The 14,831-nt window shown below is 41.5% G+C and overlaps 2 long non-coding RNA genes across 2 annotated transcripts in view; one reads left to right on the top strand and one right to left on the bottom strand.

Moving 5' to 3' along the window:
• Positions 1–14,831, top strand: part of LOC118972737 (uncharacterized) — a 61,855-nt gene that overhangs the window by 5,891 nt on the left and 41,133 nt on the right. The window contains exon 2 of the long non-coding RNA XR_012125585.1: positions 2,288–2,423. This is a non-coding gene — a long non-coding RNA (uncharacterized lncRNA). The remainder of the gene's footprint in view (positions 1–2,287; positions 2,424–14,831) is intronic.
• Positions 1–14,831, bottom strand: part of LOC108395869 (uncharacterized) — a 39,336-nt gene that overhangs the window by 5,763 nt on the left and 18,742 nt on the right. The gene's annotated exons all lie outside the window — the stretch shown is intronic.

Raw genomic sequence — 14,831 nt, 5'->3', positions numbered from 1 at the left:
CAGTGCTTGACATATACGTGCCATTGCTCAATATGTTACCCATGATTTTTGAAGAAAATACATATATGTTGTAAGTTTTATGTACCCTTATTAATCAGTGGAAATTTAATTACTTACAATATATTTTTCTGTTGGTTTTTTTGAAATCCTGAGCTAAACAACTCCACTAGATACTCCTATACAGAGATTATTTATGAAGTAGATCTTGACTGAATAGAACACTATAATGAGCTTTATTTCTGTCTGTGCTGGTTACATGATATATTTGAGTTGATCCAGTCTTTGTTTTAAGTAACCATTTATTTTGCTGAACAAAATTAGACCTTATGTGCATATACTACAACATATATGCAGGCCTATTTAATCTCCTAGGAGAAGTTTACTAAATGATACTCTAGTGTCCTAGAAGAGTTTACTCAACTTAATAGAATAGGTCCTTTGTTTGCAGAGTAGCTGAGGCATTCTGGTTCTTTCTTTCTGATGTTTATGCATTGGAATCTAACTGACCTGGAAGTTCATTGTGCATAAAAAAGCATGAAATGCCTTTCTTTTGCATACAGTTTAATTATATAGACAGTGTGGAAAAGAACTTTGCACAAAAGCCTAAATATGGTCTAAAATACATTTAGTTCATGGCAGAGATTGCATTTTTCTCTTTCTCTCATATAAGTAGCAAAGCAAATAGACCTGATTAGAAAAATGATCTTGAAAAATAAGTTCAGTTAAATTTAAGAAATATTTACTGAGGATGTAATTATCTGCAAGGTACCATGCTGGGTGGTATGAATAATAATTAGAAAAAGAGGTAATTTTCACTGCTCTCAAATTACCATTTAAAGGAACAAATAAGTGTAGAACAGACAGTAATAAAATGTGGTATGTACAAAATGTCATGAGAACTGTAAGGAAGCCACTAATTCCATTAGAGTACAAGGAGGGTGTTAAGGAAGACTTAGCAAATGTGGCATTTGAGTTGGATCTGGGAGGATCTGCAAGATTTTTAGAGATAGCGGTAGAGAGATAAACAGTGTGAGCTGAGAAGCTCAGTGGTGGGAGATGAAGCTCAAACGGTTTGCTAAGGCCAGATTATGAAAGGCTTGACAGTCTTCTTAGAACGTGCTTTATCCTGAAAGCAGTGATGAAAAGGGAAGGTTCCTAGTTGGGACAGTGACCTGAACAACTTTGGTTTTAAGAAGGTCATTGCGGAAGTGGTGGTGGAGAATGGGGAAGCTGGGAGTTGAGCTTGCCAAAGGAGCTTGTAGCCAGAGAAGAGGTTGGAATGATAGCTCCGTAGAACGTCCAAGGGTGAGTTGTAGAAGAGAAGCAAGTGAGGAAGGTTCATAAGGAGTGATCTTCAGAACGAAGACAATCATGATACAAGCATGAAGAAGCAAAGAGTGAGGGAAGGAAGAAGACTTGATCAGCAGTGCCAACCACTGTGCACAGTTTTTGTGGGAAGGAAATGGAAAAAAACCTATTAGATTGGGCAACTTCACTATTTTTAGTGGCTCTCTTAAGTCCAGTTTCAACAGAATGAGCAGAGTGGAAACCAGATATTTTGTCAGACATGGAAAAATGTTTATAACGTACAGGAAATTTAAAGACAGGCAGGAGCTGATGCTGCCTCCCTCAAGGAGGGTAGTATTTAAGGGCAACTGATGGAAATCTTGAGAAATAAGAGCCAAAAAGGTCTAATGCCAAAAACCAGACAGACGAGAACCATTTGCAGAATGATGTCATCCTGCCTCCTTGGATGATATCACTTTTTTTCCTCAGATGTTTCCCCCAGACCGCATGAGTCAACATCTATATTTGGGCATAAAGAGAACTACCTTTTGTGCTGTGTGCCAGTTCAGAAGTCTGTTTGTGCTAGTCTGGTTTAGCTCTGCCAAATTATTTTAGGCTTATGACCTCACTAACTGCCCACGATACTTAATCTGTTTAATATTTCACAGCTTCAATTCCATCATGCTCTTTGGTGTAATGCAATCTGAATTGGGTAATTTTCCCATTTGCATTTCGAAGACACTAGGTTTATATTCACCAGTACATTCAGAGCTGAAATAAAGAGGGCAAAAGTGGAAATGTCAGAAGAAACCATAAATAGATACAAGAGATTGTGTAAATTACTGGGCATGACTAGAATAATAGTAATAGCTTCCATGAATGAAGTGCCTAGTTTTTGCCAGATAATTTTTATAGATTGTCCCTAGTTCTCACTATAGTCCCAAAATGTAGCATGGCTTCCAGCTGAAAAAATTAAGTAATCTTGTTTATGTTCACACAGGCAGCAAATGGAAGAGCAGGGACTCAAAGCCAGACGTGACCCCAAGAGCCTGCGCTCTTTTACCACACTGTGTTCTCTTCTCCAAAATGTCATGGTACCCATAACTGCAAAAGAAAACTGAACCGAGTCACGTCAGGTATGTTCACAAGTGATGGCCTAGACATTCATTTCTAGAAGCTCTTACAAGATAGATGTTAATTTCTGATGTAACTTTTTTTGTAAAGGTAAATATTACAGATGATGTGTAGTCGACTGCACTTAATGGTGAGTGGCTATCTTCAGTGGGAGGTCAGAGGAGAAGGCAATAAAGGGAAGGCAGGAGCACTTCAAACAGGAACTATGTCTGAAGGGAAATTCCAAGTTAAAGAAGAGCTGGAGATGGCTTATAAGATCTTGAGGGGACACAACTTTTCTGAAATTTTCAACTACAGTGATTCTTTCTTTGGCTAAATTATAATGAGGTCATTTACCACAATGTGATATGAAAGTTTTATATGAAACTCATCGCGCTAACCAACAAGCAAATTAGGAAAGACAAGGAAACTAACATCTAGTCAGTGCCTCTCCCCCTGCCTGGTGCATAGTAGTGGCTCAGTAGCTAAATGAATGAATGCCTGTGTTGTCTTGGACACTGTGCTGTGTGTTTTTGTGCCGTGGTATAGGGTTTTATACAGACGTTAAAGGGAAGGACGTTGAGGCATCAATTTGGAGCACAGTAAGTGTTCAAAAAAATTATTGAACTACTGATTGAATAACATTGCAGATGCATAACTTAGAGTCAAGATCCTTACTTAAGAGAGAAATTCTTTATCTGCCCTAGAAAGGGGAAACAATAATAGGGATGGGGAGTGTTTTTTCATGTTAATAGGTTATAAAAGGAAGACTAGGAAAGATGAACATGTGAACAGAGCTGATTCTGAAGAATCTCCTTCCTCCTGAAAGTGAAGAGTCCACCTACACACATCCCAACTTATCTTGGCTCTAGCGTGAAAGGATGCTTAGTTCAAGGCTTCCTGTTCTGTAAAGTAGCCGGCATGTGAAAGTCCAATGATATGCTAAGTATATGAAAATAATGAAAATGAATTACTGACATTCAGACCTGATGTTATGTTAAATTTACTAACTATGCCCAGGGTTTCTTCTTCCTCTTTTTTTTTGTTTCTCAAGTCATAATTTTAAAAGCAATTCTGAATAGAAGGAAGTTTTTATCCTGCTAGGGTCTTTCAGGGTGGAGTATCTTATCGGCTCTTAGAGCTCCATATGCCGGGGTGCTTCAGAAAGACAGAAATAAGCTGGTTAGCGCTCCTAGTTGACGTGGCTGGATGCATTAGGCAGGTCACCTTTTATAAAGTAGTGTATTCACTGAGCTAGACAACACCGCCAACGTACCTGACCAGAACGGGATCCATCGGTCAGAGGCATGTGAGCTCTTAGATGCCTTTATATTTCTCTCTAATAAATTCCTGCTTTTGCCAGCAGACAACCTGGTATGTTTTTGGACAAGTCTTTGAAAAAGTATATCTTCCTAATGAAAAATGTTTATTTTTCAGAAATTGGGACATTTCTGTGGGACAGAAATGGGAAACCATACACACATGTGCATTTTTCCATCATATTTTATAATATTCATAAGTCATCCTAACTGATCACCCAGGCATATTATCAAAAATTGAACAAGGGAAAATTGAAGTATGAAGAAGTTAAGTGAAAGAAAGCAATACAATTAACAAAAGAGGGAAAATCACAGTCAAAGACTCTGATGTTAGTTAACAGAACCACACTGTTTTATCTAATGCTGAATAACAAACCATCCTAAAATGTTGTGGCTTAAAGCAGTAACACTCATTTGTTTATGATTTTGTAATTTGATCAGAACTTGGTAGGCAAGCTCATCATTTGATGTAATTTGGGTGGCTTACTGCTACTGGGGGGTGGAGGACCCACTTTCAAGGAAGCTCATTCACATGGCTGGCAAGTTGGTACTGAATGTTCACTGTAGCCAGCTAAGGTTGTCATCCACAGGTGGTGGTTATCTTCCACATGGGCCTCCCATGGCTGCTCGGACTTCCTTGCAGCTTGGCAGCTGGGTTCCAAGAGGGAAAAATTAGAAGTTGCCAATACTCTTAAAGGTTAGGCTCAGAATTAGCAAGAGTCAATTCTGCCTTATTCTGCTGGTCATATCAGTTGCAGGTCTGTCCAGATTCAAGGAGGTGGAGAAATAGACCCCAGCTTTGGGGGCCCTGGAGGGAGCATGACAATTTGCAATCATCTTTAATCCATTATTAGCTAATCTTTTTCAAAGACTTATTCTGTGTTGGCCATTGCATAAGATAGCCATGGAAATTAATTCAAAGTTGAATAAGAAACAGTTTCTATTTTCAAGGAGTTGACAGCCTAGTTGAGGTGGGGACAGATGCATAAAATGATATGATAGAGGGAAGCTTGGAGTTCAGAAGAAACACAGAGAAAAAGTATCTTACCTAAGCTTGGCTGGGGCTGGGGGTCAGTAAGGATTTTCTAAGGGATGTGCGTTCTGGCCCGAATCTGAAATGATGAGATAAAGCTAGCCAGAAGAAGGGGGTATGTGGAGGCAGGTGGGGGCACTTCACGTAGGGATAACTCTTTAGCAAAAGCACTGATTCTGGCAAAGCATGAGGCAGGAGGGGACTTAAAGCTGCTCAGTGGAAAGGGAGAGACGAGTCTAGCAGAAGATAAAGATGGAAGAGTTTGGTTTTTATTCTGTGGATCAGGAAAAGCGAAGAGACAGAATAAGGGCTGCCATTCTGTCTTCCCTTACCAATGACAGATGTTGTTCATTTGTCAACATCTGACATGGCTTCATAACCTGCTCAACACAAGACTCGGAAAGTTACCACCAAGTGATCTGAGTTGGCCTGCAGGGGAAAACTCTTTGCTATAACAGCTGCAGAAAATGAGAAAATATTGGGGGGAAGGGGTGTTGGAGTGGTGGGGTACAAAATTAAGATTGTTGAATTACTCAGAGCACTGGGAAGCTAATGGAGGATGAATTTGAAGAGAACAATACTGGAGGCAGAGAGAAACCGTAGGAGCTGCTGGAGTGGCCCAGATGAGAGATAATGAGAGACTCAACTTGGGCATAGGATCTTTGTTTAGAGAGGAAAGGATGGGTTTAAGAGATACTAGGATTTAGAGATTTATGCTATTGTTAGGATATGTAGGATATTTGATTCTGTGAAAAGAATAAACAAGAAGGGGAGATGTAAAATTATGAATTACATTAAGTTATCTTTCACCTCTAGCTTTGCTTCCTGGGTCAGACCTAGGGCTTTTGTGTGTGTAGAATGTAGGTAAAGGCAAAACAGAAACAAGGCCAAGACAGTGAGCGATGAGGTTAGTCGGCACAGTATTGAAAAGTCAGAGAGAGAAGGGGAAGATGAGTCTCCACGCAGAAATGGTGTCAGGAAAACTGGGGGACTTTAGCAAGAGTGAAGAAGAGAGGTTACAGTGGACAGTGGACAGCAGCTGTCAGGAATCAGGCATCATCTTTTACATGAGTCCATGAAGACAGCTGGGAAAGCACATTTCAACATGCTTGGGTGTGTACAGATTCTTGTCACTTGCTGTTCTTTGGGAGAACCCTGAGAAGATTCGAGTTGATTTTCCATGGTTTTATCTCATCAGACTAGTGTTGGCTGGAATATGATTGTACGTTTGGATTGAACCATGGTTGGCTTGACATTTCACAGCATGTAATTCAGTGAAGGACATGTGAGAAATCAGGTTTCTAGTTTGGATCCTTAAGGAGTGCCAGCACCGGACAATAGTGGGGATGAGGCATGTGGGGAGGGGAGGCTTGGGGTGCCCTAACTGGCAGTGTCTGTGCTGATCGATCCCAGTGAATATGCTGAAGAGGCAGATTTGCGAGGCTAAGGCTTTAGGTGGGGGTATAGGTGTGGGAGACTTAGTCCAGGTAGCTGTTCCAACTGCGAAGGTGTGTGAGATCTGCCAGGGAGGACGTGTAGAGCAGAAAGACAGGAGAGGTGGTGAGGAAGCGGGAGAACATTGAGCCTTATGGATTGGGATGTGGAGGAGCTGCTTATGAAGGTGGCCGACAGCAAAGGGTTAGAAAGGTTTAAGGAGCATCGGGAAAGTGGTGTCGCCAAAATCAAGTGTTGAGAATTTGGCGAAAGGACAATAGTTTACAGCATGACATTCGCCAGAAAGACCCACTAAAATAAGGTCAAAAGTAATCACTGAATTTCGCAAAAGAAGATCCCTGATCACCGTTGCAAACCGTGTTTTAGTGGAATGGTTGGGATGGAGCGATGCTGCAACTGTGAACTGAGTGGGAGGTGAAGAAGTGAAGGCTCTGGCAGGTGCGGACTCCTTCCAAAGTCTGGATGGGTAGAGGAGGAGACAGGTGGTGGAGATGGGGGACGGTGCAGGGTCAAAGGGAGGTTGTGGGGTCTCTAACACATTTTTAATAGAAAAAGATAATTTCTCCATTTTGAGCAAAGAAACTTGAACAGCATTAAGACAGTGCCTCTTATCACCATGCTGGTGTGTTGTTTTCTTTCTGTTAGAAATCTTTTTGGTAAACTAAACAAACACACACACACAAAGTAGAGTCTCATTGGATCCCAGTAAACACAGAAAAGCAAATATTCTGATTGTGTACTATTGTATTTTATTCGGAATGGTGTGTATAAATAGGTATACTAATTCAGCATGCCTTTATCTGTAGAACTCTGGAGTTGAAAGTCGTATGTTTACCTATGTACCTAAGAATTTGTTTTCCTGATTGTGAACATTGTAAATGATCATTGGAAACACACACACACATCAGAAAAGAAGGAAACCGTTGTTTTTTAAAAACTGCCTGTAAATGTGAAACTGTTCCAGAAATTCCATGACAGAAATTTCAGTTGTCTATTCAGAAAGGTAGATCCCTTATGCTCTGATATGTGCATGTTTACAGCTACTGGAGTCATTCTGCTGGTACCTGACTCTTAGTTTTTAATTTAAACAAGATAATACTCAGAACAGGTATAAATTTGGTGAGAATATAAACTATTAGAACCTTTGAAAGTACTATCCTCTAACCCAGGTATTCTAAGAATTTAGCTAGTGAAATAATTACAAGTTTCTACAAACAAGTACAGGAATTTCTATTGAACCTTGGGAAAACAACCTAAATAAATAATAATGTAAAATCATTAATGACTATGGTAAATCCATATGACAGAGCCAGTAAACCCAGATTTTTCAAGAGTATTTCATGGTGTATTATATCATGTGATATAATAAAAATTCAGGTTGTAGTTTTCCAGTATAATCTGAATTTTGTAAAAAGAAAGCACACACACTTTAGTGTCATATACAATTTAAAAATTGGAGATAAAATACATTTAAAATGCAGTAATGTGCTAATAGTTCTATTTCTAGGTGGTTCTATTATGGGTGACTTATATTTCCTTATTGTACATTTTCTGCATTCCTAAGTTTTTACAATGACATGCACTGTTTTTAGTAATCAGGGGAAAAGTTAATAATAAAAATGACATTGTGTCTGGTGTTTGATTTGTAAACTGATGACTGTGGGCCAAAGCCCCATTAAGTTCTGATTCAATGCAGTGGTATTTGAAGTGCTCTAAAAACCCTCAGAGCTCTGAAATGATACAAGGTCATTCTGTGAATAATGCTTTTCTTGGGAGTAAATACAGTAATACTTCTAGTTTTTTGACAGGCAGCCTTTACAGGGGACAACTTTAGGAAATTTAGCTTGTCCTGTTTAAAATTGGTAGGACATTGGCATTTCTGTTAATTTCTGGCATTCTGTTAATAATGTGTAAATAATTACACATTATTATGTGTAAAAAACTAAATTATTATGGCATATGCTTGCATTTACTCCAGAGCCAGTGATAAATGAGGCACAGTGGTTACTGGTTATTGCTAATGTTGACATTTTTTACCTCTATGGGCAGAATACTGATGAGTCTGGAAATCTGTGAAAAATGACATGAAGTTCCTTAGACAGATTTACACCTTAACCTGATTCTTTCTTTAATCCTTGAAGTTTGGGTAGAAGTTTTTTTCTCAGGGCTTTGTTTTATTAAGAAATCTAGAATGAGAAAGTATTTTTCTCATTTCTGAGCTATGTGTATATGTGGGTGGGTGTGGATATGTTTCTTGTTCCCGAGCCACAGCCCAGGAATTAAACAAGGGACAAACTTCTGGAGCCCCAATGTGTACCAGTCACTCTGCTGCCTGCCGAGCCAAGGTGCTCTTCCTCATCCCCACAATGCCCGGGACCTTCTGAGAGAGGGTGAGAGAGTCCACTGGGGGTGTCAGTCCCCGACCTTGAATACAGCCTGGTGAGACCAGCAGCAGTTGCTTTGACTCAGCATGCTTCTCAGTAGTGGGGAGTCAAGGACCTTCTGGAAGCACGGCCGTCTGTGAGCGGGGCAGTTAGCTGAGCCCACGGCCGCTGAGGCCTGTACCCCCAGACTCTCCTGCCCTTGAGGATGCTCGCAGACTTTGACCCCCTCTCCAGTTCTAGATCTCCCTCAGTTCCTCGTCCTGTAACCGCCATGCCTGCCGTGCCATCCACGCTGTTGGGATTGGTTTCCTGTAGCTGCTGTAACGAATAACCACAAACGTAATAGCTTAAAAACATAGCAGATTCATTGTCTTGCAGTTTCAGATGCCAGAAGTCCAAACTGGCTTTATTGGGCTAAGTCAGGGTGTCTGTAGGGCTGCTTCTTTCTGAAGATTTGGGTTGGGGGTGGGGATCTGTATGCTTGCTTTCTGGCTTCTGGAGCTATGTTCCTTGCACTTCTCAGTTCTTGGACCTTCCTGCATTTTCATAACCAACAGCGTAGCATCTTCGGATCTCAGCCTCTCTCTACTTCCATCATCACATTACTTCCTCTCTCAGAAGAACCCTTATGAGCAGATTGAGCCCACTTGGAAAATCCGGGAATCTTCCCATCTCAAGATCCCCAACTTAATCACATCTGCAAATCCCTTTTGCCACGTAATGCAACAGTCACAGGTTCCAGTAATTAAGATGTGGACATCCATCCTAACATCCACAGGGAGAGAGGGATGGGGGGTGGTGCCATTCAACCTGCTGCACCATTTGATGTTTGCCATCTGCTACTTCTACAAGACACCCAGAATCCACAGGCCAGTGCTTCTCGAGTGCTTTGTGAAACATACGCGAGGTGGCATTTTTATCCTGCAGCAGCAGGGCGTGAGGGCTGGACGCGGGGCAGTTTTGCAGGCTCGAGTCAGCCTGTCTGGATTTTAATCATGGTCTCTGTCCCTTAACCACTTACAAACTATGTGATCCTGGGAAAGCCGCTTAACCTCTCTAAATCTTAGTTTCCTCCTTAGTAAAATGACATCTGTATTCCAGTTATTGTGAAGGTTAAATGAAAAATGCTTATAAAGCTATTAGTATAGTGCCTGGCTTATAGAAAAATATTCAATACTTATTAATGCTTATTAGCATTATTAGTTTATCTTATTTACTTTACAGATGAAAGCAAGAGGCTTATAAATATCAAATGATTTGTCTTGGCTTCACACCCTTGACCTCAGAATCTATAGACAGGGAAAAAAACAAGTGAGACATTGGAGTTATTTGGACCCAGCTGAGAAATCTCCTTCTCCTGCCTGCCCTGAAACTGCCACTGCCACGTCACTAATACAGTCCTCCCAACATTCCCGAGTCCCCGTGCCACCATTTCCCCTTCAGTCTTCCTCTCCTGCCAAGTGGTACCTCTTCTTCTATGGACCCTCAAACCTGTCTTGGAAATGCTTGCTGCAGTCACTATTTTGATTAGAGGTCCACTAGAAAATCTCAGTGCTGCTGTCTACTGAATTTGGATGTCTAATTTACATTTCAAAATTAACATGCCCAAGACTCAACTTTTGGATAACCCTACCCCAATGGCTCCTTCCTGGATGTTCATTTCAATGAATGGTGACACCTTTCTCCCAAGTTGCTCAGAACAAACACATTAATGATTCCTCTTTTCTCACACCATGTGCCCAAGTTGACAAAAAGACTTGTAACTTACAACTTCTTCCCTTCAATTCAACTTCATCTTGCTACTCTACTGACACCACCCAGTCTAAGGCAGTGTCATCTCGTATCCAGAGTACCACCTCCCAACAACTCTCCCCGCTTTCTCTCTTACACTTATAATCCTTCTGCATCCTAAGTCAGATGCCACTTTACAGTTCAACCGTCTTCAGTGGTTTACCATTATTCTTTTTTTTTCATTATTCTGCATACTTGCCTCACATCTCCTGCTGGTTTATTTATTTATTTAAAGTGTCATTAATATACAATCTTATGTTGGTTTCAGATGGACACCACAGTGGTTCAACAGTCCCCATGATCAACTTGTATTGTGATTGTGAATTATGGTGCCCCTTTATCCCCCTCACCCTCTCCCGCTGCACCCATCCTAACCCTTCCCCTTCAGTAACCACTAGTCACTTATCAGTAGACTATGTGTCTACTGCTGTTTTGTTCCTTATGTTTTGCTTTGTTTTTATATTCCGCAAGTAAGGGAAACCATGTGGTATTTGTCTTTCTCCACCTGATTTATTTCACTGAGCATAATACCTGCCAGATCCATCCATGTTGTTGCAGGATTTCTTTTATTTTTATGGCTGACTTGTGTTCTATTATGTGTGTGTACCACATCTTCTTTATCCATTCATCTACTGAGAGACACTTAGATTACTTCCATATCTTGGCTATTGCAAATAGTGCGTCAGTAAACATAGGGGTGCATATATCTTTTTGAATCAAGGATTTTGTTTTCTTTGGGTAAATTCCTAGGAATTTACTGGGTCAAATGGTATTTCAAACTTATTTAGCTGTGTTTAGCTTTTTGAGGAACCTCCATACTGCTTTCCAGAGTGTTGTGCCAATTTACATTCCCACCAACAGTGTAGGAGGGTTCCTATTTCTCCACATCCTCGCCAGCATTTGTTGTTTCTTATCTTTTGTATAGTGGCCAATCTAACCGGTATGAGGTGATATCTCATTGTGGCTTTAATTTGCATTTCCCTGATGATTAGTGATATGGAGCATCTTTTCATTGCCTGTTAGTCATTTGGGTTTACCACTATTCTTACACAAAAGCTAAGGTGTTTATCATGGCTACAAGGTCCTATGTCATCTGCCTACTTCTCCGATTTCATTTTCTACCATTTTCCCTTACTCATACCTATCGAGCCACACTGGCCTTCTTGCTGTCTTGGGAACATTCCAAGTATGTTCCTGCCTCAGGACCTTTATATATGTGCTGTTTCTTCCGTCTAGAATACCCCTTTCTCCTGGATAGCCCCACGAGTTGTACCCGGACTCCATTCAGATCTTTGCCAAACATCATTCCTCCCTATGTAAAAAAGCACTGTCATCACCTTGTTTTCTTTGGAGTATTTATTATTACATGCCATTGTATTATATACTGTATTATTTATTGGTTTATTGTCTCTCACTCCCACTAGAATGGAAGCCCCATGTTCACCATTCTGTTTTCGGCACTTAAAGCAGCATTTGATTTATAGTTAGCACTTGATGCATGTTTTTTAATAAAAAATTCTAATAAAAAATTATTCCTATTTGTTAGGCAGCCTTCTACATACTTTATATGTACTAATTATCTTAATCTTCCTAATGGATTTATGAGATAAGTACTATCATTATCTTTCCTTTAGAGATGAGGCACAGCTCTCCTTCCTAACAGTTCCATCTAGAAATTTCCAGCATTACACAGCCACCTTCTTCAGAGTATTATAAAGCACGTCCTCTTGTGAGTAGATATGTCTAGTTCCAACCTAAGTATGATTTCTTCGGGGGAGATAACTCAGGGGATTTTGTGAACTCTGCTACTTATTTTTATTTTTCTTATTAAAGTATAGTTGATATACAATTGTGCTACTTTCCTATGCTTGTAAGTTTCCCCCAGTAAACTGTATTTTGCATTTATACTGTAAAGCACTATGGAGTGTGTGTTCATATCCCCTTTGCACAATATAACTAGATACTTCTGTATTAAATTACCATTGTCATTCAGAAAGAAAGCATGACCCCAAACCAATAAAGCATGCCATGAGGGCAATTACTGTATTTATGAAGTTCTTAAAATGGATTTCAACCCATTGATACCTTGTCTCTCCTGCTTTGTGCTCAAAACTGTAACTAGGATTCCACTTCCTGGAAGAGTAACGTGGTCACAGATCCCTGGACTTGACTCCAAGACCACCTGTATATCTGACCTGACCCTTCTGGAAGCTCTAAGTGTTTTGCTTCCCATCTGGGCCCAGTGAACACTATCTTCACAGGGAAGATGTGTTATGAGGGAAAGTCCAGATCCCCTGCTTTCTAAGAGGCCAGTACATCTGAGTGAGATGCTGATATTATTTGTCCTTCCCATAGATTCTAGAGCCTCTCTTTCTGGAAACTACTTCTGCTAGTTCCAAGCCATTTGGTTTGTTTGTTCCCCGCCACCCCATGCTCCCCACCCCAACCCCCGAGGCTTACAATTATCCTTGAAATCCTCTATTTTTATTTGCTGTAAAAATATGGAGCAAAGAATCCCACACTCCAGATAGGCTCCCATCATCTGTGTGCTTCACGGGCCAGTGGATATTTTTTCAGACCCCAAGGCCTTTTGGAGGCGATGATGTCATCTGTTGGTTTTTCTGCAGTTCACATTCTTTGGTTTCTTAGGACAATTTACAATTTCCTACTGGATAGGATTTTGTCCTGTTAGAATTCTATTTATGGTGTTTTTCCTATTAGTTTAAAAATACCCATATACACACAGAAAGCCTTTCTCTCCCACCACCCGTCCTTTCCACTCTTAGCTTTGGCTTCAGAGGCGTTGTGAAGCGTGAGACCTTCCAGTTCTGTCTCGTTGGCTGGAAGGCTCATGCCGTAAGGGAGAAAACCCTAAGGGGTCAGAAACGTACGGGGTGCAGAGGGGAGGAGGGCAGGACGAAGGTGGCTGCTGGCTGCTGTGCTGGCTTGTGGGGGGCAGGGCCCCCTGCCTTCCCCGGCTGTGGTTTGCTTCAGCTGAAGCACCGGGGGGAGAAGTCAGGAGTGGGCATGATGGGGGTACTAACTGGGAGGTGGGCATCAGCAGCCCAAATCTAGTCCTGGCATCAGTGGTTATGGGATGTTCTACTTCTCTCTTTTCCTTTCTCTCTTTCCTCTCTCTACTCCTCCCTCCCCTTTCCTCTCCTTGAACCTTACGCTGTCTTCCTAGCTCTCTCCTTTAATGTAGAAGAAAATGGTAGCATGAAGACACACTATTCAAACAGTAATATATTTAATTGCAACAGAAAATCTGGTGCTGCTCAAGAAAAAAGCAGCAGTGTGGCAAAGCTGTCCTGTTGAGCTTTGGTGTACAAGGCAGGTCATGACTGTGGTCTCCTCCCTTCTCCTCGATGCCAGTCCCAACCACTGCAGGGAAGTAAGAGGTGCGTGGGGGGCGGCAAGAAGAACTGCTGGAATGTAAGTCTGGTCAGTTGCAGAGTCCATCTCTGTTTTCCCAAACCTCTTTCATGGGAGGTTCTCTCTTTTATTCATACTGTATACCTACTGTGTGCCAAGTATTGGTGCTGGGGATATAGTGATAATCAATATAAAGCAGTTCCTTGTACCAGCTGGGAAGAAAATGCTAAAGTAATTGCAAGAGTGATGAGTGTTACCCAAAAGCATATCAAGGAACTGCAGGGGCGCACAGTGAGGGAGCCCTGCCTGTCATATGAGCCCTTGCCCATCAGTTCATGAACCCTTACAACTGGCCTTGCCAAGGATGACCTAGAAAGCTGGCTCCTTTCAGTCTCCTCGCAGACCCACGAGACTACAGCCTTCCCCTGTCTTCTGCCACTTTATCTGCTCAAACCCAGCTCAAGCTGGCCCTGGACCACAAATAGTTTCCAGAGATGGTTTGGGTGTCCCTTCTGTCTTTCCTCTTCTGATGCCTGGTGTCTCCCACCTTGATTTCATTTTGACCAGCAGGCTTTGTGGCTAACTCTTGAGTCGTGCGATCTTTATCCACAGTGCCCTGGATTTGTTGACAACTGAATACTTATTGATTTACTCTTTCTTCCTTGAGCACAGAATTAATATTGACTGTTCATTTAACAAAAATTTCCCAAGACCCCATCATGTGCCAGGCACTCTTCTGAGCACTGAGGAAATACCAGCAAACAAAGCAGAGATCCCTGTCCTTCTCCTTCTACCCATGTCCGCTCTGTGTGTGCAGTGAATGCAGACCTGTGATACACACACTGGTAGAAGGTCGGCTGGTCCCCCACTCAGTGCGGAAGACCCTCTGTGCTTCCAAACTCCAGATTTCCTCAGATGAAAGAGCCCAGGGATTGCCTTAATTCCATGCCTCTCACTTCCTCCATTGAAAATGAGTCCCAGTGCGGACCTTTCCCAAACCACCCTGCTGGAAGCATGACATCAACTCACAACTGCTGCACCACGTTTATAAACTACAACTGATAATGAGCTTCA

The sequence above is a fragment of the Manis javanica genome, chromosome 15, assembly GCF_040802235.1.
Source record: "Manis javanica isolate MJ-LG chromosome 15, MJ_LKY, whole genome shotgun sequence".
Taxonomy (NCBI): Eukaryota; Metazoa; Chordata; class Mammalia; order Pholidota; family Manidae; genus Manis; species Manis javanica.
The sequence above is the reverse complement of the archived record's forward strand: the minus strand, read 5'-3'. Positions and strand labels throughout refer to the sequence as shown.